At 35.2% G+C, this 23,862-nt stretch overlaps 1 protein-coding gene and 1 long non-coding RNA gene across 2 annotated transcripts in view; both read left to right on the forward strand.

Moving 5' to 3' along the window:
- LOC141377881 (uncharacterized) overlaps nt 1-13,834 on the forward strand; it is a 35,785-nt gene extending 21,951 nt beyond the window's left edge. The window contains exon 3 of the long non-coding RNA XR_015509677.1: nt 13,224-13,834. This is a non-coding gene — a long non-coding RNA (uncharacterized LOC141377881). The remainder of the gene's footprint in view (nt 1-13,223) is intronic.
- Nucleotides 13,835-15,184: 1,350 nt separating this feature from the next.
- dchs1a (dachsous cadherin-related 1a) overlaps nt 15,185-23,862 on the forward strand; it is a 201,063-nt gene continuing 192,385 nt past the window's right edge. The window contains exon 1 of the mRNA XM_087284281.1: nt 15,185-15,489. The gene's annotated coding sequence lies outside the window, so the exon portion shown is untranslated. The remainder of the gene's footprint in view (nt 15,490-23,862) is intronic.

Consider the following 23,862-nt stretch of genomic DNA (forward strand, 5'->3'; position numbering starts at 1 on the left):
CCCGAATCCATCATTCAAACAGCGTCACAATCTTGTGTGGTTGAAACTACAATTCTTGACCTGTAGTTAGAAGTATAGTTTCCTTCTAATTTCACATAAAATGGCCTTAAATACAGGAACGCAGTCAAAAAGTAAGCTAACATGCAGTATAATCTATATATTTATTTTAAAACATATAAACATTTAGGACGAGGCAGTGGCGCAGTTGGTAGTGCTGTTGCCCCACAGCAAGAAGGTTGCTGGGTCACTGGTTCGAAACTCGGCCCAGTTGGCATTTCTGTGTGGAGTTTGCATGTTCTCTCTGCCTTTGCGTGGGTTTCCTCCGAGTGCTCCGGTTTTCCCCACAGTCCAAAGACATGTGGTACAGGTGAATTGGGTAGGCTAAATTGTCCATAGTGTGTGTGTGAATGTGTGTTTGGATGTTTCCCAGAGATGGGTTGAGGCTGGATAGGCATCCGCTGCATAAAAACTTGCTAGATAAGTTGGCGGTTCATTCCGCTGTGGCATCCCTGCATTAATAAAGGGACTAAGCCGACAAGAAAATGAATGAATGAATATAAACATTTAATTCAGTGTCTTTTAGTTTGATTCCTGAGATTTATTTGTTGGAATGACATCAAAATTTATTTCTTATTTATGTAGGTTAGACCTGTCCTAATATCTCTTCCTGTTGTATGATATATTGCATCAAAATATATTGCCATAAATGATATTATTGTCATTTTAAGATCATTTTATGCCACTCATATATTGCCAGAATGACAATATAACAGCAATGCAAGTACACTCTTCCAAAGAACACATAACATTTTACTCTTAAGAATATTCATTTTAACAATTAAATGCATTGAACTCAGAATGTGAAAACGCTTATCCTAAACAAATAACAATAAATGTTTACAAAAAAGGGCAGGGTAAAAAGTAGCAAAGGCTGCAATATCTGCTTAAAGATCTATTTTTAGTTGTCAGACACCCACATGAAAATATACTATAGTAATTTGTAGTAAATGCTATATTGTTTTTTTAACCATACTGACACTGACACCTCCAGTAGAGATAGAGGTGTTGCACAATTAGCAAAAATGTTGCTAGAATTGTTTGTTTTTTATGTATGGGTAATCACCAAATAGATTGAGATCATGTCTGTGTGTTGTGCGATATGTCGATATATTGATTATTATGACAGGCCGAGTAGAGGTATATATAGGTTTTTTGTCTCTGTGCACTTTATTATTTTGTAAAAATTAATTTGCCCTCATATTCTTTTATCAAACACCATAACATTCCTTTTACCCTCAAAATCACTTTTATTTCATTTCTGGTCTCATAGGATGCCTTTTAGGATGTTTCTTGTTTTTGTCCCTTTGCCAGTTTCTCTTTATTCCATGTTTCAACAATCCAATTGGTTCCTAAAGACAAACTTCATTTTCTTCTAATTTTAGGACCATTTCAATTGGATGTACGTGTATGTAAGGAAAAGGGCTGTTTTGAAGTGTACAGATGCAGAACCTGCATAATAAATCGAACAGACAGAAAACAAAACATCAAAGTAGTCTATGCTACGGTCATTATTTATAGCAATTTTAGGTCTTTTGTTTCTCAAATCAATTGGCAGATTTAGTTTACGTCACATTCAACATAAAGCCATTGCTGGGATTCTTTGTTCCAATTTCTGACCCTAAAGCATTTCAGTTAATCACATGAGATATAAAAAAGAAAATAAATAACAGGCGATGAAAAACATTATGGGCCCTATCATACACTTGTGTAAGGCATATGCAGGCTTAAGACTTGTGCAACCGTTATCATTGTTCATTTATTTGTTTGCTGGTATTCAGAACTAAATTTAGAAATAGTTTTGAAACAAATATTTACTTAAACAAAATTAAATATATAGGCTAATGGATGTCTTCAGTGGAGTACTTACAACACTGTTTCCTTATCCACAAAAGCAAAGGAGTAAAGTAAAGAGTAAAAGTAAAGTAAAAGGAAAGTAAAGAGGCCGAATGGGAGAGGCTAGTTCTTTATCTTCTGTTTAATGATTTAATTAGGATGTTTTAAGAATAACATGCATTAAACCAATCAGAGTCTCATCTCTCATTTCTTTTAAGAATCAGCTGCTTTGTGCCATGGTACATTTACTATTTGGACTTTGTAAGTGGAAAAACTGAATGGAAAAACTGTTTCACTAAATGTTTCACTAGCTAGAAAACAGTTAGGAGAATAAGCACAACCCTATTAGACCATTCGCCTCAGCGCAAACCTTGAAATAGTAAAAGTGAATTCAGACACACCCTTGATGCTTTTGCGTCATACCCTTTAGACTTTTTATCCTCTGTATTTCATTTCTAATTGTTAAGCTAAAATAATAAAGATCTTAAAGTGTCAATTTGTTTACATTTATTATTATTATTATTATTATTATTATTATTATTATTATTATTATTATTATTATTATTATTGCCTTTATTTGATAAGACAGTAGGATTACAGAAATTGAAATAGGAGAGAAAGGAGGGAGGGGATTGTGAAGGGTCCATTAGCCGGACTTGAACTTGGGACACCCGGAGCAATGTTGCGCTATACGTTGCACACTAACCACTGGGCTATCGGCACCAAGGGTTTTTTTTTATTTTTATTTTTTAACCAATGTCTATTGTAGTAAATATTCAATTAGTTATTATCGAAGCTCTCTTTTTTGTTGTACGCGTTTGATCATTATGTTGTCTCAGAAACCTGTCTGAAATCAGTTTTATGAGGTCCCTCGATGCACAAATACTCAGATAGTGCAGCAAGTCAACAAGTCAGCAGCCTAAGCTTTAGGACGCAGTCAAGGTATCTTCGCACTTGAAGCAAAAATAGCCACCATCTTGTTAGCGATGTCAAATGATGCATCTCGTTGAGGTCAAAGTTGTTTGACCTGTCCCAAGTTCACAAGTCGGATGTCTAAAGCAGTTTCTTCAACAGTGCATGATAGTTTAGTAGCAAGTTGTGTTTTGTTTGGAGAAACACACTCCAGTGCAGTGACCACTTCTGACCCGTGCATGAGTGAAGGAAGCAGCATAACTCAGGCCGCTGTCACTGAAATAGCCGTGCTGGAGTCATTTCAAAAGCTCTGCTTGTGTCATGTGGCCGGAGGACGAACCACAAAGTACTGCAGCAGATCTTTCAAAACATTACCTGTATTTTCCGCTCAAGTGGTTTATAGGCTAAAATGGGTAATATCCCTCAGTTCACAAACAATTGTGTTTTGCACATCTTGATGTTTGGCTGATAAATGCATAAAAAAATAAGCAATACGGGTTGTTTGGATTCCTTGCGATAAAAAAACACAGATGGCAGTGGAAAAAGGCTGTTGATGACCAGTAAGAGATGCAAATGCTGTTTTTGGTTGTTGTTATTTTTTATTTATTTCTCACATTTTTGTAAAATAAGGGAAAAGTTAATACATTAATAAGAGTTTGTATGTACAGTTGATGTCTTTTTGACATTTTTTTCTTTTTTAAATATTTCCCAAATTATGTTTAACAGAGGAAAGAACTTTTCACAGTATGTCTGTTAATATTTTTAATAATGTTAATAAAAAAGCATTTTAAGGTCAGGCGAAGCAGTGGCGCAGTAGGTAGTGCTGTCGCCTCAAAGCAAGAAGGTTGCTGGGTCGCTGGTTCGAACAACGGCTCAGTTGGCGTTTCTGTGTGGAGTTTGCATGTTTTCCCTGCATTCACGTGGGTTTCCTCCGGGTGTACCGGTTTCCGCCACAGTCCAAAGACATGCGGTATAGGTGAATTGGGTAGGCCATATTGTATGAGTGTGTGTGTGTGTGTGTGGATGTTTCCCAGTGATGGGTTGCAGCTGGAAGGGCATTCATTCATTCATTCATTTTCTTGTCGGCTTAGTCCCTTTATTAATCCGGCGTCGCCACAGCGGAATGAACCGCCAACTTATCCAGCAACCCATCCAGCCCTTCCAGCCGCAACCCATCTCTGGGAAACATCCACCACATATTCACACACACTCACACAGTACGGACAATTTAGCCTACCCAATTCACCTGTACCGCATGTCTTTGGACTGTGGGGAAAACCGGAGCACCCGGAGGAAACCCACGTGAAGGCAGGGAGAACATGCAAACTCGCCAACTGAGCCGAGGTTTGAACCAGCGATCCAGCGACAATCTTGCTGTGAGGCGACAGCACTACCTACTGCGCCACTGCCTCGCCCATGTTACTATTATTTTAATAATAATCATAAAAATAAGTGCAAATACTTATGGTCAATTTAATTATACATTGTCTATCATCATCATCATCTTTATCATCATCATCAAAAATAAAAAACTGAAATTTGGAAATTATCTTTGAATATTAAGGACATTTACATCAATTCTAAAACACATTTTTAAAACTGTTCAAAATAAAGTGAAAACACTTTCTAAAACAACATATTTTTCAGAGTAAATTTTGACTCTATCATGAATTACATTCTTCAGATCCCTCAAAAAAACATTACCTTGCTTTTCCACTCGAGTGGTTTACAATCTGAAACGGGCAATATCCCCCACTTCACAAACAATTTTGTTTTGCACATCTTGATGTTTGCCTGATAAATGCACGAGATGTGAACATTCGAAACAAGCAACAGAGTTTGTTTGGATTCCTTGCAGTTTAAAAAAAATGCAGACGCCAGTGGAAAAACACTGTTGACAACCGGTAAGAGGAGTAAATCAGCCAACATAAACACAATGCAATGAAAACTATGAATTACTTTTATTTCTGATGCAGAATTTGCTGATTATTTTGTGTTTGACCTTTAATGGAAAATCATTTGAATGTTTTTTTTTTTTTTTTTTTCCAGGAATGACAGTAACTGCGATGCATTCAAAGCATCCCGAACTGTGTTTGCTGTGGTTTACACAAAAATATTTGAGTCGGTTGCTCAGATTCAGCGTCTTTGACATGTTGGCTACATATGCTCCCCTGATAGATCATCCTAATCAGTGTTAGCATTGTGCAGACCGTAAACATTTCCAACGTGAGATTAATCTCACAGTGTGTTTTGCGTCTCGTTGTAGTTTTGCTGGCGGCACCGCTAGTCTGACGACTCGTTCGGTATTTCATAGTATCCTGTTTACGTCGGTTCTTGCTTTGAAATTAAAATTGGTGTGACAATCTGTCTAAAAAATCTATATTAAGTCTATATTATTTATTTATTTCTTCTGTCAGCAGAGAGCCTGGCTTGAATTGGTATGATTAAAGCTGTTTGTGCAGCACTAGTGGAATTTTTTGTGATATAAGTCCAACGGCTAAGACTTTTATTACCCTAAATTGTTTCAGAGGGACTGTTTGAAATTGACTTACAGTGAGTTGCTTAGGAGAAATGTCTGCTGAAATATATGAGGAGGTGAAAAGGTAAAAAAAACATTTTCACCATATTTCGCAGTTGATTGATTACATTGAGAGTTGCACAAATGTTTGGTCACACTTTATTTTGATAGTCTGTTTGTCACATTTAAGTTACATTGCATCTACATGCCAACTAATTCATATTAGATTATAAGTAGACTGTTAGGTTGGGGTTAGAGTTAGGGTTAATTGACATGTATTTGAAAAGTTATTAACATCCAAGTCCATGCTTGTTAACATTAGTTAATGCACCGTGAGTTAACATGAACTAACAATGAACAACTGTGTTTTCATTAACTAATGTCTTCAACATGAATAAATACTGTAGTAAATGTATTGTTCATTGTTTGTTCACGTTAGTAAATGCATTAATTAACATTAACTAATAAACCTTATTGTAAAGTGTGACCACAAATCCTGCCTGCCTTAAATTTTTAAGCTGAATCAAACTAATCTTATGAGTCCATTGAATCTTATGAGCCCATGTTAAACTGACTTAAAACAGCTTGCATAACTTATAATAAGTTATAACATTATTAACTTAGTTCAATGAGCTAAAACATATGTTGTCATGACTAATTAGTCATATAATTTCTTTTACAGTGAACAGATATTAAACAGACAGTCTACTAATACTCAAATGGACCATCAAAATAAAGTGTTACCAAATGTTTTTTGTGTGTGTGTGTGTTTTAAAATGCATTGTTTAAACTAAAATTGCATGAAGACTGGTTACATTTTTAGTTTTTTAGTTTTCGTTTTTGACATTAAAAATTTAAATCTATTTTTTTTTTTACATTAAAGAGGAAATATGGGGAGTTTATTTTTATCACTCACTCACTACCTAAATAAATATAATTGATTTTTGCAAGTCCTTTGTAGAATATGGTGTGTTTAATCAAACAAGGTTTAGGTTAAGGTTCAGGTTTTGTGGTACAGAGTCACATATCCCACTATAAAAAACACACATCAACAAAAGGCAAACTAACAATATACTGTATTTGTGAATAAACCTTTAAGAAAAAAAAACTTATTTGATAAAAACAAATTTTTTAGTATACAGCGGGGAAAATAAGTATTGAACATGTCACTATTTTTCTCAAAAAACATATTCCGTTGACTTGAAATTTTCCCTGGATGTTGGTCACAACCAAAGAAGTCCATATATGCATAGAAAACAAATCTAATTAATTTACAAATGAGATTATGTGTAATAAAATAAAATGACACTGGTAAAACATAGAACACATGAAGAAAGGGAGGTGTAAAAAGGCAGTGAATGCCCAGACAGCATCTGAAAACTCTCAATAGTTCTCCAGCAACCCTCTGCCCTTCATCATTGTAAATGAATATCAGCTCCTTCAGTCCGACATCTACATTAGCAGGATGATGAAGATGAAACCAGGGTGAACATTTCTGTAAGACAACGATCCAAAACACCGCTAAGGACTCTCAAATGCTTTCAGAGAAAGAAAATCAAGCTGTAGAATGGCCCAGCCAATCACCTGACTTGAATCCTATAAAAAATATAAATTAAAGATCAGCTTTGACAGACGAGACCCACAGAATCAATACTCTCTGTTGAAGTCTGTGATAAACTCACACCTGAGCTATTCATGTGACTACATTCTACACATGAGAGGCGTCTTTAAGCTGCCATAAAAAAAGGCTTTTATATAAAGTATTAAATACTTTTGAGTAGTTCAGTACTTTCTCCTTGTGTCATTCCCTTGTTATTACACAACTCATTTTTCAGATTTGTTCTGTTATATTTTTATGTTTGTATTGTTTGTATTTTTATCAAAATCTGGTTCAATTCCATGTCAACAGCTCCTTTAGATTTCCAGGAAAAACCTACTGTAACTGTTTAATACTTCTTTTCCCTGCTGTATATTATAATTCAACTCTACAGACACAAACGGATAAAGTGCGACAAAGAAAATACTTAAGTGTTTTTGGATGTTTTCTTTACATCAGACTGAAAAAGTCTGAATAAGTCTAAAATTAATAAGTCTAAGTAAATCTAAAATGCTCCTCTCAAAAGTCCTCTCAAAATAAAAATAAATAAGTATTTTGGCTGCAGTGTCTCGCTTTAATTTCCGCTTCATTTTTGATGATGTTGCACAGAAAAGTATACATTTCTCTGCCCCTAGTTCCCTTCTAGCATCCATCAATCTAACATGAAATAAACACAGTAAACATGACCTCATTGTGCGAAACGTAGTGTGCGAACAGCCATTAAAGTCATAAACTCAATCAGATTATGAATAGTAAAAGAACGACGATGCCCCATCGCGTTTTATGTCATTCGCCCACAAACAAATACAACAGCATGACAGTTTTGGACTTGGGCAGGAAATAACTGTGGTCTTTCAGACATCATCAATCAACTAGGCTATGTGCTGAAAATGAGTGCATGGGTTGCTTGGTCTTGTTTGTATGATGGGTTTTAACTCCACCCAGCGATATACAAATGTTCTGGTTTCTCTGCTGATCCCCAAAACATTTCAGCGTCATGGCTGTAAACTTTTAATTGAGTGTTTACCAAATTGTGGACATAGGTTTATGTGCTTGGATACATTCTGCTGTTTTGATGGCCGTATTTACTGTAGGTGCATATAGAATAGCGACATCAATGTGAATGGCTATTTTGTGTGTTCTGGGGAGCTTTTAGTAGGAGAATTCAGTTTATGCGTAAATAAAGCACGTAGGTGAGCAATACTTGAAGAGATATTAATGAACTCGGATTTTGTAACTATTTGTGAATTTTAAAATGTAAATGGCTGTCTCAATTGCTACTTACACAAGATACATACTGCAGTAACTAAAGCCACCACAAAACATTTTATTGCTTGTTGTATAGTAATTATAGTATATTTAGTATTTTTTTACATTATAAATTATTACTATTTTTAAATAAAATTTGGTAATTTTAGTCCAAATCAAACATTAATATCAACACATAGTATTTTTAACAGGATAAATGCAATTATTATTATTAATTATTTTTTACAAATTTAGGTTATTTCAGCTTAAAATTAAACATTGATATCAACATGTAGTATTTTACTAACTTTATGAATGTAATTATTATTATTTTAATAAATTTAGGTTATTTCAGTCCAAAATCAAACATTAAAATCAACATGTCGTATTTTACTAACATTATAAATGTAATTATTATTATTTTTTATTATATTTAGATTATTTCTGTCCAAAATCAAACATTAAAATAACAAGCTGTAATTTTAACATAACTTAACTTATTTTAAGTTATTTTTTAGGTTATTTCATTCCAAAATCAAACATTAATATCAACATGTTTTTTGTAAGAAAAAAAAAAGAGTAACACATTATTATTAATTACAAATTACAAATTGCTGAAAAAAATTTGGAAAACATAAATATAAAAATAAAACTCAACAATAAAGACTACAACAGTTGCTCAAGACTAAAATTATTTTGATTTAAAATGTTACAATCTAAAAATATGGGATCAGTAGGATTTAATTTATTTAATTATATATATTTTTTCAGAATTGTTGACATTTTTGGTTTATTAAAAAAGAAAAACTGAAATATCACATGGTTCTAAATATTCAGAACCTTTGCTCAGTATTTAGCAGAAGCACCCTTTTGATCTAATACAGGCATGGGTCTTTTTGGGAAAGATGCAATAACTTTTTTTCACACCTGGATTTGGGAATCCTCTGCCATTTCTCCCAGCAGCCTCTCCAGTTTTGTCAGGTTGGATGGTAAATGTTGGTGGACAGAAATTTTTAGGTCTTTCAAGAGATGCTCAATTGGGTTTAAGGGCATGCTCACACTAGGTACTGTTGCCTTGAACCGTGCCGAAGCACTCGTCCCCCCTCCCCTCTCCCCCGTCAGCCTGCACTTAACTGCATTTTTCCTTCGGAGCCGGAGCATGGTTTCGGATAGCACAGTGTGAGTGCACCCTAAGTCAGGGCTCTGGTTGGGCCATTCAAAAACATTAATTAATTTTATTTTCTGCTTAGTCCCTTTATTTATCAGGGGTCGCCACAGCGGAATGAACCACCAACTTATCCAGCATATGTTTTACGCAGCAGATGCCCTTCCAGCTACAACCCATCACTGACACACCCATCAAGGTTCGAACCAGCAACCTTCTTGCTGTGAGGCGACAGCACTATCTTCTGCGCCACTGCGTCGCCCCATATAATTTATTTATTTAGTATTATTTATTTATTCTTCTATTTCAGATCTGTTATTTTGATTGGTCTTTTTCACAGCTTCCTCAAAAATATTAGGTTTTACATTAATGAGAATATAAAAATGTTTCAAAAAGGTTTCATCTATACCAAATCAGAATATCAGAAATATTTATAAAGATTATGACGCTGAATATTGAGTAATGATGCTGAAAATGAAGCTATCTTTGGACCAAATAAAGTTTTATGACATATTAGGATTATTTTACAATGCATGTTTGATCAAATAAATGCAGCATCAATAAGAGAGTTCTTAAAACAAATTCAAGGTAAATTTAATGATAGTAATTTTAAGATCTTATGTTTATTTCATAGATTTACCACTACAAACGTAACAGCTGTATTCCATTGTATCAGTAACAATTCCATGTCACCGTAAGGAAACATATTGAAGCATGCAGAAGTATTTGACCTTATATCTTGTCCTCATAATAGTCAGATGTCTTTCGCTTGTGTGCTACTGAAGGAAGAGGATCTACAGTATGTCTTTATTTTCTTTCCAATCCAGCACACATGAAAATCTGCAGGTTTTTTAAACTCCAGAGTGTATGAGACAGATTTTTCTTCATTTTTCAGCCTTACTCGCTGCCAAGCCTGTCTTCTCCCTAAACTCCTTTCGTATAAATAAACTTTACAGTATATTTTTTCAGGAAAACTTCATCTCCTGTCTAATGTATTTTGCATCTAGATTTTGGCATTACCTTGCAATCCCTTGGGTTCTTTAACTTTATCTCTTAGTCTACCATGTAGATGTTGCTTTGCTCATGAGCTGGACTTTTAGTTCATAAACAAGCATTTATTTGCACCTTTTAGCTAATAAAGAAGTATATCATTTAATCCCAATCTATTAATGTACATCTTTCTGTGGAAGCCTGTTTCTTTATCACATAAAAAAAAGCCAATTATGACCTTTTTGCCCTCACAGTTCCATATAAATTCAGAATTGCTACAAATGACAAATGCCAAATTGGATGCAAACATTTGTAATCTTTTTTCTCTGGAGTATACAGCACAAAACAGCTTGTTATGCTGCCTTGATACTGCATTTCTTTTTTTTAATTTCTTGTGATAATTAAAAACACATTGGTATGCAGAGAAGCAACAGTTTTTTTTTTTGTTTATTTTCTTTTAGCAGCCAATGAATTATATGTCTTGCACATTCAAATAAAAGTTTAATTCCTTGTTGAAAAAATCAGGTGGAAATAATGTCAAAAAATGTGAGATGGCAACTCAAAATTAAGTAAGGCAGAAAATTAAGTAATTAAGTAAGGCAGAAAATTAAAAACCGCAGATCTGACAATGCATTCTGTCAGAATTGCATTTTAATGCAGTCATAATTCTGAAAGAAAAAAAAAATATTGAAGAAAGCATATAAACCCAGATTTGCAAGAAATTAATTTGCACTTCTGAAAATGAAAAAGACCAACTGACCAAGCTGTGAAATGTAAACTTTAGATTGTGAGAAAGCTCACTTCCAACTGTGAGAAATACCTGCCTGATTACACGAGGAAATGTAAGTATTTTTTGCTGTCAGTTTAGTGTCTAATTCGTACGAATTTGTACAAGTTCAATTGTACAAAAATGTACTATTTTAAAAAGGAGGCATGGCAGCAAACCCCACCCTAAACCCAACCATCATTGGAGGAAAAGCTAAATAGTAAAAAGTTACGAATTGCTGTAAGATTGCATTGGAAATACCAGTCTGATCACATGAGGAAACGTGACAATTTCACTATGTTATGTTTTGTCAGTTTAGTGGCTAATTTGTATGAATTAAGTCATATTAAAATGTACGAATTTAAAAAGAAGGCGTGGCACCCAACCCCACCCCTTAACCCAACCGTCATTGGGAGATAAGCAAATAGTACTGAATTGTACAAATGAGATTGTACGAATTCATATGAGTTAACCACTAATTTAAAAAGTTACATCAAATGCATCAAAGCCCACACCTAAATCCAAATAAGCAAATTGTACTAAAATGTACTTATGAGTTTGTACAAAGTTCTAACTACTAAATCAAAAGGTTAAAATTTGGTGTGTGGTCACATTGGTAAAATTGAGAAAAAAATAATAATTTGTACACATAAATGTGAGACAAAAACTTGCAATTTAATTTTCTGTCATGTGTTGAAAATGGACCCATTGAAGTGCTTACATAAAAAGTTAGAAATAAACATACATTAAAAAGAAAAAAACAAAAGCCAGAATTGATTTGTAAACCATTAATTCCATTATTTATATTTTTTATTTAGTGTGGAAACAAGCTAGGCTACTGTTCAATACTAAATAAAGTACAGTAAAATAACTAAAAAATACTGCACCTTTTTTTATTTCAGAAAATGTCTACAAAAACAACATCTATAAATGTATTTTGAATTTGCTTTATTGTGTATTGTGTATCTTTTCTTGAAACACTTGGGAATCAACAGAACTCCCATATATTACCGCAATCACAATACAATATTATATCAATTTTAAATTTTGTAATATTTCGCAATATTTTGCAATTCAGGCAGCACTGTGGCTCAGTGGTAAGCACTGTTGCCTCATAGCAAGAAGGTTGCTGTTTTAAGTCCTAGCTGGGCCAGTTGGCATTTTTGAGTGCAGTTAGATGTTCTCTCCGTGTTCATGTGGGTTTCCTCCAGGTGCTTTGGTTTCTTCCACAGTCCAAAGACATGCGGTATAGGTGAGTTGAATAAACTAAATTGGCTGTTGTGTATGAGTTTGTGTGTGAATGAGTGTGTATGGTAGTTTCCCAGTACTGGATTGCAGCTGGAAGGGCATCCTCTTCATAAAACATATCCTGGAATACTTGATGGCCATGGCGACCTCTGAAATTAAAGTCAAAGGAAAATGAATGAATGTTGCAATTCATTACCTTTCCCAATTTCCAATTACGTCCCCAAATGAAAAAACCTTTGGCAAATCATTTTGAACTAAACAGAAATGTTTGTTTATCCCACTTCTGTTTTATTGCTGCAGTGCAAAATTAGATTGTCAAGCAGACAAACGGACCAAAACCATAATAAATGTTGTCTGCACCTTTCTCTGAAGCCGTCATTTATTTTATTATTTAATTAAACAAATCGTATAATAAAATATTGGTATTGATATGGTCCGAAAAGATAATGATGATGCTGTAACCTATAGATATTTTCTCCCACTTCTAGAAGAATCCACAAGAAATCCACATGTACTGAGAAGTTATGATAATTATTATCTCTAAGGAGTATTTAATGTGTAACTTAAAAATAAAGTTGTATTGAAGAATGTTGTTGTATTATCTATCTGTTTATTGCCAATTTATGAGACATGTAAGGATTTTTTTCTTATCGTATTCTATGGAAAACCATCCAGGTAGCACTGAAGTGATCTTGCCGATGAAACTAAAAGTCCTTTTGCTGATGGATGTATTGATAAAAATATTTGGAAGGGTGTTTTTGCACCATAATGAAACTATTGAGTAGGTTCTGCAAAGTACAAGGTCCTTAGGAGTACTTTGCCTTTATCTGCGTCGAGAGGATTTATATGCAAACAGACAGTGATTTGTTCTTTTGTTGTCTCTCAGGATTGATGGGGCCAGAAAGTGATTCAAGGTCATGGCTGGAGCTCTGCAGCAGATGAAAGTAAACGTTCTCCAGGGCGTTCAACATGCTTCTTTTAGACAGCCGCCAGATGGGAGGAATCGTTCAGCTTCATGACCTGACGTTAAATCTGGTGTCTTGGCCTTCATTGGCTCACTCTCACCCAGATCTGTGAGAATGAGGGATTTCTCAGCATCACTTATTTTGACACCTCTTTATTCTCCTTATAATTTTTGATTTGCATGAGAGTGTTTTGTTATGTCAGAGCTGTACATTATATAATACGGTTTGAATTAGTTATTAATCAAGTGGTGCTCTACATTTTTCTCTTAAAGGTGCACTAAGCAACAATTTGCCAAACAGTATTGGTTTTTAAGCACCCAAACAATGACATGGTCATAACCCAAAAAGATCTCTGCTATTATTACTAGACAAGCCCCTTACTGTTGATTGGCTGAAAGTGTGTTTTGGGAATCTATCTGAGATTGTGGTCAAAATCTTTTTTTATTTTTTTTTTATTTTGCCTAGTGCACCTAAATGGTTAAGGGTGGTATACAAAAATACAAAAAGGTGATATTAAAAGAGTTCAGATGGATGGATGAATGGATAGATGGATTTTTTGATTTATGATAGATAGATAGATAGATAGATAGATAGATAGATAGATAGATAGATAAATAGATAGATAGATAGATAGATAGATAGATAGATAGATAGATAGATAGATAGATAGATAGATAGATAGATAGATAGATAGATAGATAGATAGATAGATAGATAGATAGATAGATAGATAGATGGATGGATGGATGGATGGATGGATGGATGGATGGATGGATGGATGGATGGATGGATGGATGGATGGATGCAGATTAATAGATAAATAGAAAATGTATGGATGGTTAGAATGGTACGGATAGATAGATAGATAGATAGATAGATAGATAGATAGATAGATAGATAGATAGATAGATAGATAGATAGATAGATAGATAGATAGATAGATAGATAGATAGATAGATAGATAGATAGATAGATAGATAGATAGATAGATAGATAGATAGATAGATAGATAGATAGATAGATGGATGCAGATTAATAGATAAATAGAAAATGTATGGATGGTCAGAATGGTACGGATAGATAGATAGATAGATAGATAGATAGATAGATAGATAGATAGATAGATAGATAGATAGATAGATAGATAGATAGATAGATAGATAGATAGATAGATAGATAGATAGATAGATGGATGGATGGATGGATGGATGGATGGATGGATGGATGGATGGATGGATGGATGGATGGATGCTGTATACATGATGGATTCATAAAATGGTACAAATTAATTGATATACAAGTAATGGATGGATGGAATTGTGCCGAAGAATGAATGGATTGATAAACAGATAATGAATATGGATTAATAGCTGATGCATTGATAGAACAGTTTGGATGAACAGATTAAATGATAAACATCAGTTTGGATGAAAACATTAAATGATAAAAATGGATGGATGGATGGATGGATGGATGGATGGATGGATGGATGGATGGATGGATGGATGGATGGATGGATGGATGGATGGATAGATAGATAGATAGATAGATAGATAGATAGATAGATAGATAGATAGATAGATAGATAGATAGATAGATAGATAGATAGATAGATAGATAGATAGATAGATAGATAGATAGATAGATAGATAGATAGAATATTTGAAGAAAATATTAATTCAGTTCCTTTCAATGAAGGCTGGTGGCACCAAAGTCTGATTAAATCACGTCACTGAGTGTTTCGGCACGCTGTCGCCGCCGTTCGGTGAGTTCACGCTAATGCCACGCTCCTGCATCCGCCTCATGAATATTCATGTAGGAGTGGGAAGGCTGGTATCAGGTTTCACTGAGGTTGAGCGCGTGTGCTGGAAGTGTGGATTCTAGAGTTGATGCTGTTGTCGATGCTGACGGACTGATTTCATCCCGTCTGCTGCGCTCAGTTCTGGAGCACCGAGCCCTTCTTAATTGATGCAGTGTATTTTGAGCTTGACAACAAACGGAAAGAGACAGAAAACTGGAAATACATTAGTGGAAGTTGTTGTGGCACACGATAACAAGTTTAACTTGTAAGAAGATGGATATAATCTAACACGGATACTTCTGAAACGACTTTTCTGTGTTTTCCCCTGACATTACGCTTGCACAACTGACTGGATCTCCATCACTGAAAAGCACGAACAGATGAGTGTAAGTGTTTTATTTACTCTGCCTTTTATTAACCGACTTCATACATCAAGAAGTCAAGCGATAAACTTCAATTCCATCAGTTAACTCGCGCATATGGCAGGCCGGATTAACATTTATTCCTTAAATACTGCTTAATGAGCCACTGGTGACATTTAGCTGTCTACATATTGATTTATGGTTGTACTATTTAATTATTCAATTATTTTATTTACTGTAACGAAAAGCAATTTTACAACTTTAAAAAACATTTTTTAAAGTTCGGTAGAGGAATTTAGACAATATCTGTAACCAAAGAACAAGATTTTATAGCTAGTTACTGTTAAAACTGAAATAGGAATCACCTACAGCATAAACATGATACAAAAATGCACACTAATTATACAAAATAAAAGTTGTGTCTTCTTTCATAGACAGTTCTTAAGACCGCTTTTACTCCAGGTTTATGAACATGTCTAAATTGCAACAAGAAGCAGGGTATTTAGCACCAGATTTTACCTGGTTTGCTAAATCCCGCTCTGAAGTAAGGTAAGCAAGCACCAATTTTGTTAGACAGATACTCACATGATTTGGACTTAAATATAAACAGTTGTGAATATAAAACAGTTGAGTATGATGGTTAAAATATCAAATATTATTTGTAGAAGAGTTTCTTCTTTATCTTTGTAATCCACAAAGTCAATGCAACAACATTAGTTACTTCATAGCTGTAAGCAGAATATATGTTGATTTCCAAAATTTGAGCCTTTGTAAACACTGCAAAATATAAGAACGTTAACCCAGAGTTTAGGATTGTTCTGTGTGCGATGTCACTGTGTATACACTGGGTTTTTTGCAGGTTTAGATCATCCCATGATTAATAAATTCAAGTGTAAAAAGCCTGTAGGATTACTTAGTACTCATAAAAGTACTAGTAACATAAAAATACACACTAGTTACTTTAAAACAATTTATGTTAACTTAGCTAAGTTGCCATAGTTGCTTGCAGTATAGATAGATACAGACAGACGGATGGATGGATGGAATATTAGTTTTATGGATTGTTGCTTTGATGGATGGATTGTTCGATTTATGATAGACATATACAGACTGACAGACAGACAGACTGTAAGCACAATATAATATGTTGATTCACAACACTTGAGCCTTTGTTAACACTGCAAAAAAAAAAAAAAAGAATGTTAACCCAGGGTTTAGGATTGTACTGTGTGTGTGATGTCACTGTGCATGCACTGGATTTGTTGGAGGTTTAGATTGACCCATGATTAACAAATTCAAGTGTGAAAGGCCTGTAGAATTACTCAATACCCATGAGTACTAGTAACATAAAAATACATGCTAGTTACTTTAAAGCATATTATGTTAACATAGCTTGCCACAATTGCTTGCAGTATAGCTGGTTAGACAGATGGATATAATATTGGTTTGATAGATTGTTGCTATGATAGATGGATTGTTTGATTTGTGATAGACAGACAGATATACTACTAAATCACTTAATAGCTGTAAGCAGAATATAATATGTTGATTCACAACATTTGAGCCTTAGCAAACACTGCCAAAAATAAGAATGGTAACCCAGAGTTTAGGATTGTACTGTGTGTGATGTCACAGTGCATACATTAAATTTGTTGCAGGTTTAGATTAACCCATGATTAACAAATTCAATAGCCTTTAGGATTATTCAGTACTGATGATAGTAGTGTTAACATAAAAATACATGCTAGTTACTTTAAAGCAATTTATGTTAACACAGCTTGCCATAGCTGCTTGTAGCTTATGTGCTTTGACTGCACTGGAAGCACAATGTCAAATTCTGTCACAGAGAATGCATAGTACACAAGTCATATACAGTACATGAAATAACAGCTTTTCTAAATGAGTAATTTCGTAGACTTAAACTGCTACATTTATTAAGCATTTTCATCAGTTAAAAGTATTGAAACTATTTAAATTAAAACTATTTTTAATAGTTAAATAAAAACTATTTCTCAAGTGCTTCCAAACCTTTATGAGTTACTTTATTTTATTAAACAATGAATATGATATGAAGAAATCTGAAAACCTGTAGCCATTGACTTACATAGTAGGTAAAGCAAATACTATGGAAGTCAATGGGTCTCCAGCTTTCTTTTAGATTTTTTTTTTTTGTGTGTGTTCAACAGTAGAAAGAAAGTCAAACTGGTTTGGAAGTACAGGGTAACTAATTGATAACATAAGTTTCAGTTTTGGGTGAACTATCCTTTTAATCAGGCCATGCATTTGGTTTAAATATACCTCACAAAGCAAGTTTAAATTTGGGATTAATACATAGTTTAGTAGAGTTTGTGTGAGTCCTGATGTGATATTGTGATCTGATTTATGAGGATTATTGTAAACTTTAAAGTGGAAGTGTTTCCATTGTTTTATGTTGCAGTGGAGAACAGTTAAGTAACTTATGAAAATAGTTTATTGCAATAAATCAGACCTACACCATGCAATTAATCAGACAGCGTCCCGATGCAGCTGATTTTGATATTGATACCAGGCTGTAGTTATTAAGAGCTACTGTATTTCCTAACCATGACTCACAAGTCGATTGATGTAGAGATATGCTGTGGTTCACCGTGCTTGCAACTGCTGCAGTTTGACCGCTGAACTCCATTTATTTGTATATTCTGCACTGCTGTTTTTAATCTAGCCTGGTATTGGTGAAACCCATGCTCAGGCCACAAAAGCCTCCTGAACATTTCTTTTCATCGAGGGGGTGATTTGTGTTGCATAACTGTAGTACTTTGCTGTTAAGAACGAATTAGACAAACATGAAATGCCAGAGGAGCAACTGTGGTAGTCTGTGAAAACTTTGAGGCCGGTTTCTCAACCAGAAGGTCACCTAATAAAGTGTACTGTGTCTGATTTCAAATTCAGCACATAAAAGTGTTGCATCTGCTATTTCACATGCAGCACTTTCAATTGCATTGGAGTTTTAATGTTTTTAGTAATCATCATTCACAAGCAGTGGTGTAAAGTAACACATTTCAAATACTTATATTACTGTAATTGAGTAGTTTTTCTCAGGAATTGCAATTTACTGAATAGTTTATAAATGTAAACTTTTAATTTCCTTGTACATTTATAGTGCAGTACTTTTACTTTACTACTTTCCATTATCCTTGAGTCACTACCTTATTTTTTCTTGTCTATGGGCATTAGAAAAATCAGTCCTTTGGTTCCTGTCCAATCAAATCGCACATAGAAAGTAAATTGCATCATAGCGAACTACCTCAAGACATGGGCGATTTATCGTTGCAGCAAACTGTTTGGAAGCTTTAAAAGTGTCCAAGAAGATGTCCAAAATCTTTACACGCATTGACCCAGAGACTGTTTAGATGCATGTCACTGACGAGAACATGACGGATGTTTACTGTATGATGACCGAAATGGCCTTAAACACCCAGCAGGCACAAGACATCAACATGACGTCAGATTGACGTTTTACCCCAATGTCATGGGTACATTTTGTTTGGAGATGACAATCGGGTTGACGTCAAAACCCCAATGTCAATGTCCAACCTAAAATCAACCAAATATCAATGTCTAATGATGTTACAGCTTGACGTTGTGTGGAAATTACCAATATGATGTTTATCAGATGTTGGATTTCGGTTGTCATACCTGATGAATAAATGTCAGTATTTGACATCAAAATGACGTTGGTTTAAGACGTCGACTCAACGTTGGATTTTGGTCACTTTTCAACACAACCCTAAAATCAACCAAATTTCAACGTCACTTAGTGTCGTTATTGGACATCAAAATAACATTGTCCTTAGACGCTGGCTAGACATTGAATTTTGGTAACCTGACATTACAACCTAAATTTAAACTAATATTAATGTCTGATGATGTTGTGTGTCTGCTGGGCAATAACTAAATGCCCTACAGAATGTTACGTTTACACACACTCACTAATTACATGTAAATGCATAAGCTTTTCACAGCATAATACTCACTACTCGCTACACTTGAGTACTTTTAAAAGGGCTTTTTACTCATACTCTGAGTAACAATAACAGATACTTTTACTCGCACTATATTTTTAGGCAAGTAATGGTACTTTTATTTAAGTGTGACTTTTCAGAACACAGTTTCCACCACTGCCCACAACCTGACCTTTCTAGACAGTTGTAACTCTGATACAAATGATATTTTTGGCAGCCTGTTGTACCTCAAAGGAAATCAGCTGCAGAATAACACGGGCAGATGTCCACTGGTCATTTATTTAACTCTGTTGACACGCCAGACCATATAGATTTCCACTTCTTGCAAGACATTCCTCCCAAATTGGTTGATCAGTGGAATTCTTTTGTCAGCCATAGAGAAATGCTGTGCTTTTGTGTCGGTGACTGGCCCGGGGTTCATCCAGACCACATTCCAAATCTCCCTCTGAGAGAGGCATTAATTAATATTCATCAAGATAATAAGCTTGTTTTCACTCATTCAGCTCGGTTGACTTCCATTTCTCTGGTTCGGTTGTTGCCATAGTGTGACACCACAGTTATTTAGCTACTGTTTCCGCTACTCGCTCATTGAGCTATTGGAATATAATGCACCGCCCATCATCGTCTGTTTGTTAAACGCCACATGTTCACAACTCTCGGTTTTGGGAAGGATCCATAACGCTAGTGAGTCACATCTCAAGTTAATTCAAGTTCCAGTTTGCTCGGATGAAGTCATGAGCTTGAAAATGAACCCTCACGCAAATAAGCAGCCTACATCGGGTCGTTTATATTAGAACGCGGTGTTTAAATTAGAACAACATGTTTGATTCGACGGCCACGCCGAAACAAGGGGAATCTAATAAATCAAAGATAAAACTAGGAGGCGACTGTAGCGCCAGACAGGAAGTGTAGTTGATTCTGTTGCGAGCCGACCTGAGGAAAGGTTTAGAGCTTGAACCATTTTTTATTAGTTACTGAAATGTATAAAGAATTGATGTCCAACCCTTTAGACAGAGCTGAACCGAATCGAACGCCGAAGGGCTTTTAAGACATTCCAGGGATTATGTCACCAGACTCTCGCCCCAGTGGACGATCGGTTAATTTCTCAGCTCCATCCCTGACCTCGGACTGTCTCGGGTGAGCTGAGATCCATTCAAATGTTGGGAGGGGAAAAAAAAACAGGGTTGTTACTCAGTCAAACACAACTTTACATCACTCTTGATCTCATCCGTTTGGCTCAGGGAAGGATTCTGTGATGATCAGACAGTTCCAGTGCCTCTGCTGTGGTGTAGTTAAAGCCATCTTTACAGGTCTCTGGTGGAGCACTAAAGCCGCATGCAGTTGCAGCATCTGGTCTCCAGAGGTGTGTACTGAGACTGGACGGCACATATTGCATGCAAGAGGCCCAAGTTGCCCCACATCTGCGTTTCTCATTAGGTTATGAAGGGAGGTGTGTCTGTACACATGTCTTATAAAGCCATGTTGGATCAGTGTGTGACCTTCTTGTATTTAGTGAAATGTTGCAGGTTTTATCCCACATCAACTGTTTCCTTTGTTCTCTCGGACAAAGGTTTCTTGCTTAAAGGGTACCCCTGCTGAATAAAAAAAAAAAAACTGTACGAGCTAGGCAACAGGGTGTGCTAAATTACAAATAAGGTGAACAAATGTAGAGATTGACCATGTTTTTATCCATTGCATTTTCATGCTTTTGCAGATTTTGAGTTTTTTTTTTATTCTTTTGAACACAAAAGAAGATGTTTTGAAGAATGTTGGAAATCTGTAGTAGCAAATACTACACTACCTGACAAAAGTCTTGTCACCTATCCAAGTTTTAGGAACAACAAATAATAACTTGACTTGTAGTTGATCATTTTGTATGAGAAGTGGCTTATATGAAAGGCAAAGGCCTCTAGATTACGCTTATTTTGCCAAAATAAAATATGATCATGCTTGATTTTTAATTATTTAAGACAGTAAGGTCTCAATTTGCTTAGACAAAGTCTTTTCACTTAATGTAAATAATGTACAGTATAGAATATAAAGTCAAGGTGCAGTGGAAAAATAATTAATTATGTGCATGACTCTTATGAGCTTGGACGACTGCATCCATACATCTCTGCACTGACTCAAATAACTTATTAATAAAGTCATCTGGAATGGCAAAGAAAGCGTTCTTGCAGGACTCCCGGAGTTCATCAAGATTCTTTAGATTCATCTTCAATGCATTCTCCTTCATCTTACCCCAGGCATGTTCAATAATGTTCATGTCTGGTGACTGGGCTGGCCAATCCTGGAGCACCTTGACCTTTTCTGCTTTCAGGAACTTTAATGTGGGGGCTGAAGTATAAGAAAGAGCACTATCCTGCTGAAGAGTTAGAAGAGTTTCCTGTGGTTTGTAATCTAACGGGCTGCAGTATTTGTGATGATTAGGATGCAGTTCAACAGATGATTCATCTAAAAAACTCTACCTTCTGCCATTTTTCCAAATGAATATTAAGTTATTATTTGTTACTCTTACAACTGTGATAGACGACAAGACTTTTGTCAGGTAGTGTAGAAGCAAATGATCCAAATACAATCTATGTAATGTATTAACTCTGCATGTTTGCTTAATGCATGCTTCTAAAGGCTTCTAACAGCACTGTCTGCTTACCATTAGAACCATCCAAATGGCTAAAAACAGTGTTTTAATATCTTCAAGATTGTGAAGGAACTAAAAAATATATAGTTGTGGTTTAAACTTACAGCTTTTTTCTTGTTAATTTTTTGATCTGAAGAAAAATCTTTTTAAAATGAGCAGAATTATTACATCATGCAACCTAGAATCATATCTTATAAGCCGTCTCTCAAACTAACTGCTCAATTACAATGCATTTTTTTTACAATTGCATATTTTCATTCCCCCCTAAGATAAATAAAGTAAACTGATTAATGAATTATCTAATGGAGGAATCGGTGAAGAAAATCTGATATGCATGAATTTGGTAGATGACACAAAGACTTGGCCTTAGATAGTATATAAACATAAAATGCATAACTGTCAAAGTAGCATTTGTAATAAGTGAAACTCGAATCTCCTGAGGGGCAGAGGAAGACAAAACACTGCGGCTACGGCCTGCATGTCTCCACCTGATATGGATTTGCTTGACTGTGGGTTCAACAACTCAAATATATGGTTCTCTATATGACAACAGGCATACCGGACACGATAGCTCTCTTTGAAACTATCTGTCCGAAACTATCTATACAGTCTGTGTTCAGTTAAATCTGCACACGGTGAGTTTCATAAACGCTGTACTGAACTCATCCGCTCGCTGCCCCCAGATGTTTCCAATTTCGCACCGTAACCGAAGCTGTATCAGCTGGTGTCATGTTCAAAGGACCCAGCAGCACGTGTGGTTCTTTGTTTTCTTCAGTGCGCAGACCTCCTTCCACAAACATTTCCACAAACACTCTCAGCAGGTTTGAGGGTGTGGGAAAAAGATGGTCCCCTCAAGCCAGAACATCCTAAATGCTGGCCAAACCACGGCTGATAGGGTCTTATGTTTTTTCCCATGGCACAAATGTATCTGATGTAGATTAGCAGTGCACGTACATATCTGAGGCCCGCAGATGGTTTTCTTCTTTCCCACCAGCTCCTGTCGAGCACATCTTCCATAGCCAATGCTGAACTACTGCACTGACAATGTACTAGGCTAAACTGTTGAGTCGAGCTAAAAGGATTGCAGTGCAAAATGCATTTAACGAAGGATACAATCTTTAATTGCAGTTTTCATTTAGCAGATTTTGGTTGGATTTAAGTTAGTAATGACTTATAGCCTTTTTGCATGGAAGAATTTGCTATTTTTTTTACTGGTATTAACTCTTATATTAATTATAATAAACTTTATTTTCTGTAGCACCTTTAAAGGTACACCTCGAAGCACTTCTTCACAGAAGAAGAGAAAGTTAAAAGAAAACGACAACAGCCATAGTAATAATAGGGAGAAAATGAAAATCACACATATAGGAGAAAAAGAAATCTCTTAAAAGTCAGTCTAAAGAGATTTGATTCGTATGATCACACCAGTGTGATAACAACATTTAGTACATCCGACAATCAGCTTCTTTATTCTAGTTAGTTATTTGTTGATGTTATTAACTGCCTGTCTATAAACTGCAATAATTTCACAGAGAGTTGTAATTTCAGGAATTGTTTTACGGTCATTGAAAAGGATTGACTCAATAGAGTTTCTCATTTAGATTCTTGCATTATTATGTGATGTTTTGTAAACAAATTTTGTGAGAAGACCAATCAGTTTTAAAGCCTAATCAGTTTGACTAGTCTGTTTTATTATTGAAAATCATTCTATTATCCAATTAGCTTAAGACCAAACCCCTATTATTAGTCAAGCAT

Source organism: Danio rerio, chromosome 15 (assembly GCF_052040795.2).
Source record: "Danio rerio strain M-AB ecotype USA chromosome 15, GRCz13ab, whole genome shotgun sequence".
Lineage (NCBI taxonomy): Eukaryota > Metazoa > Chordata > Actinopteri > Cypriniformes > Danionidae > Danio > Danio rerio.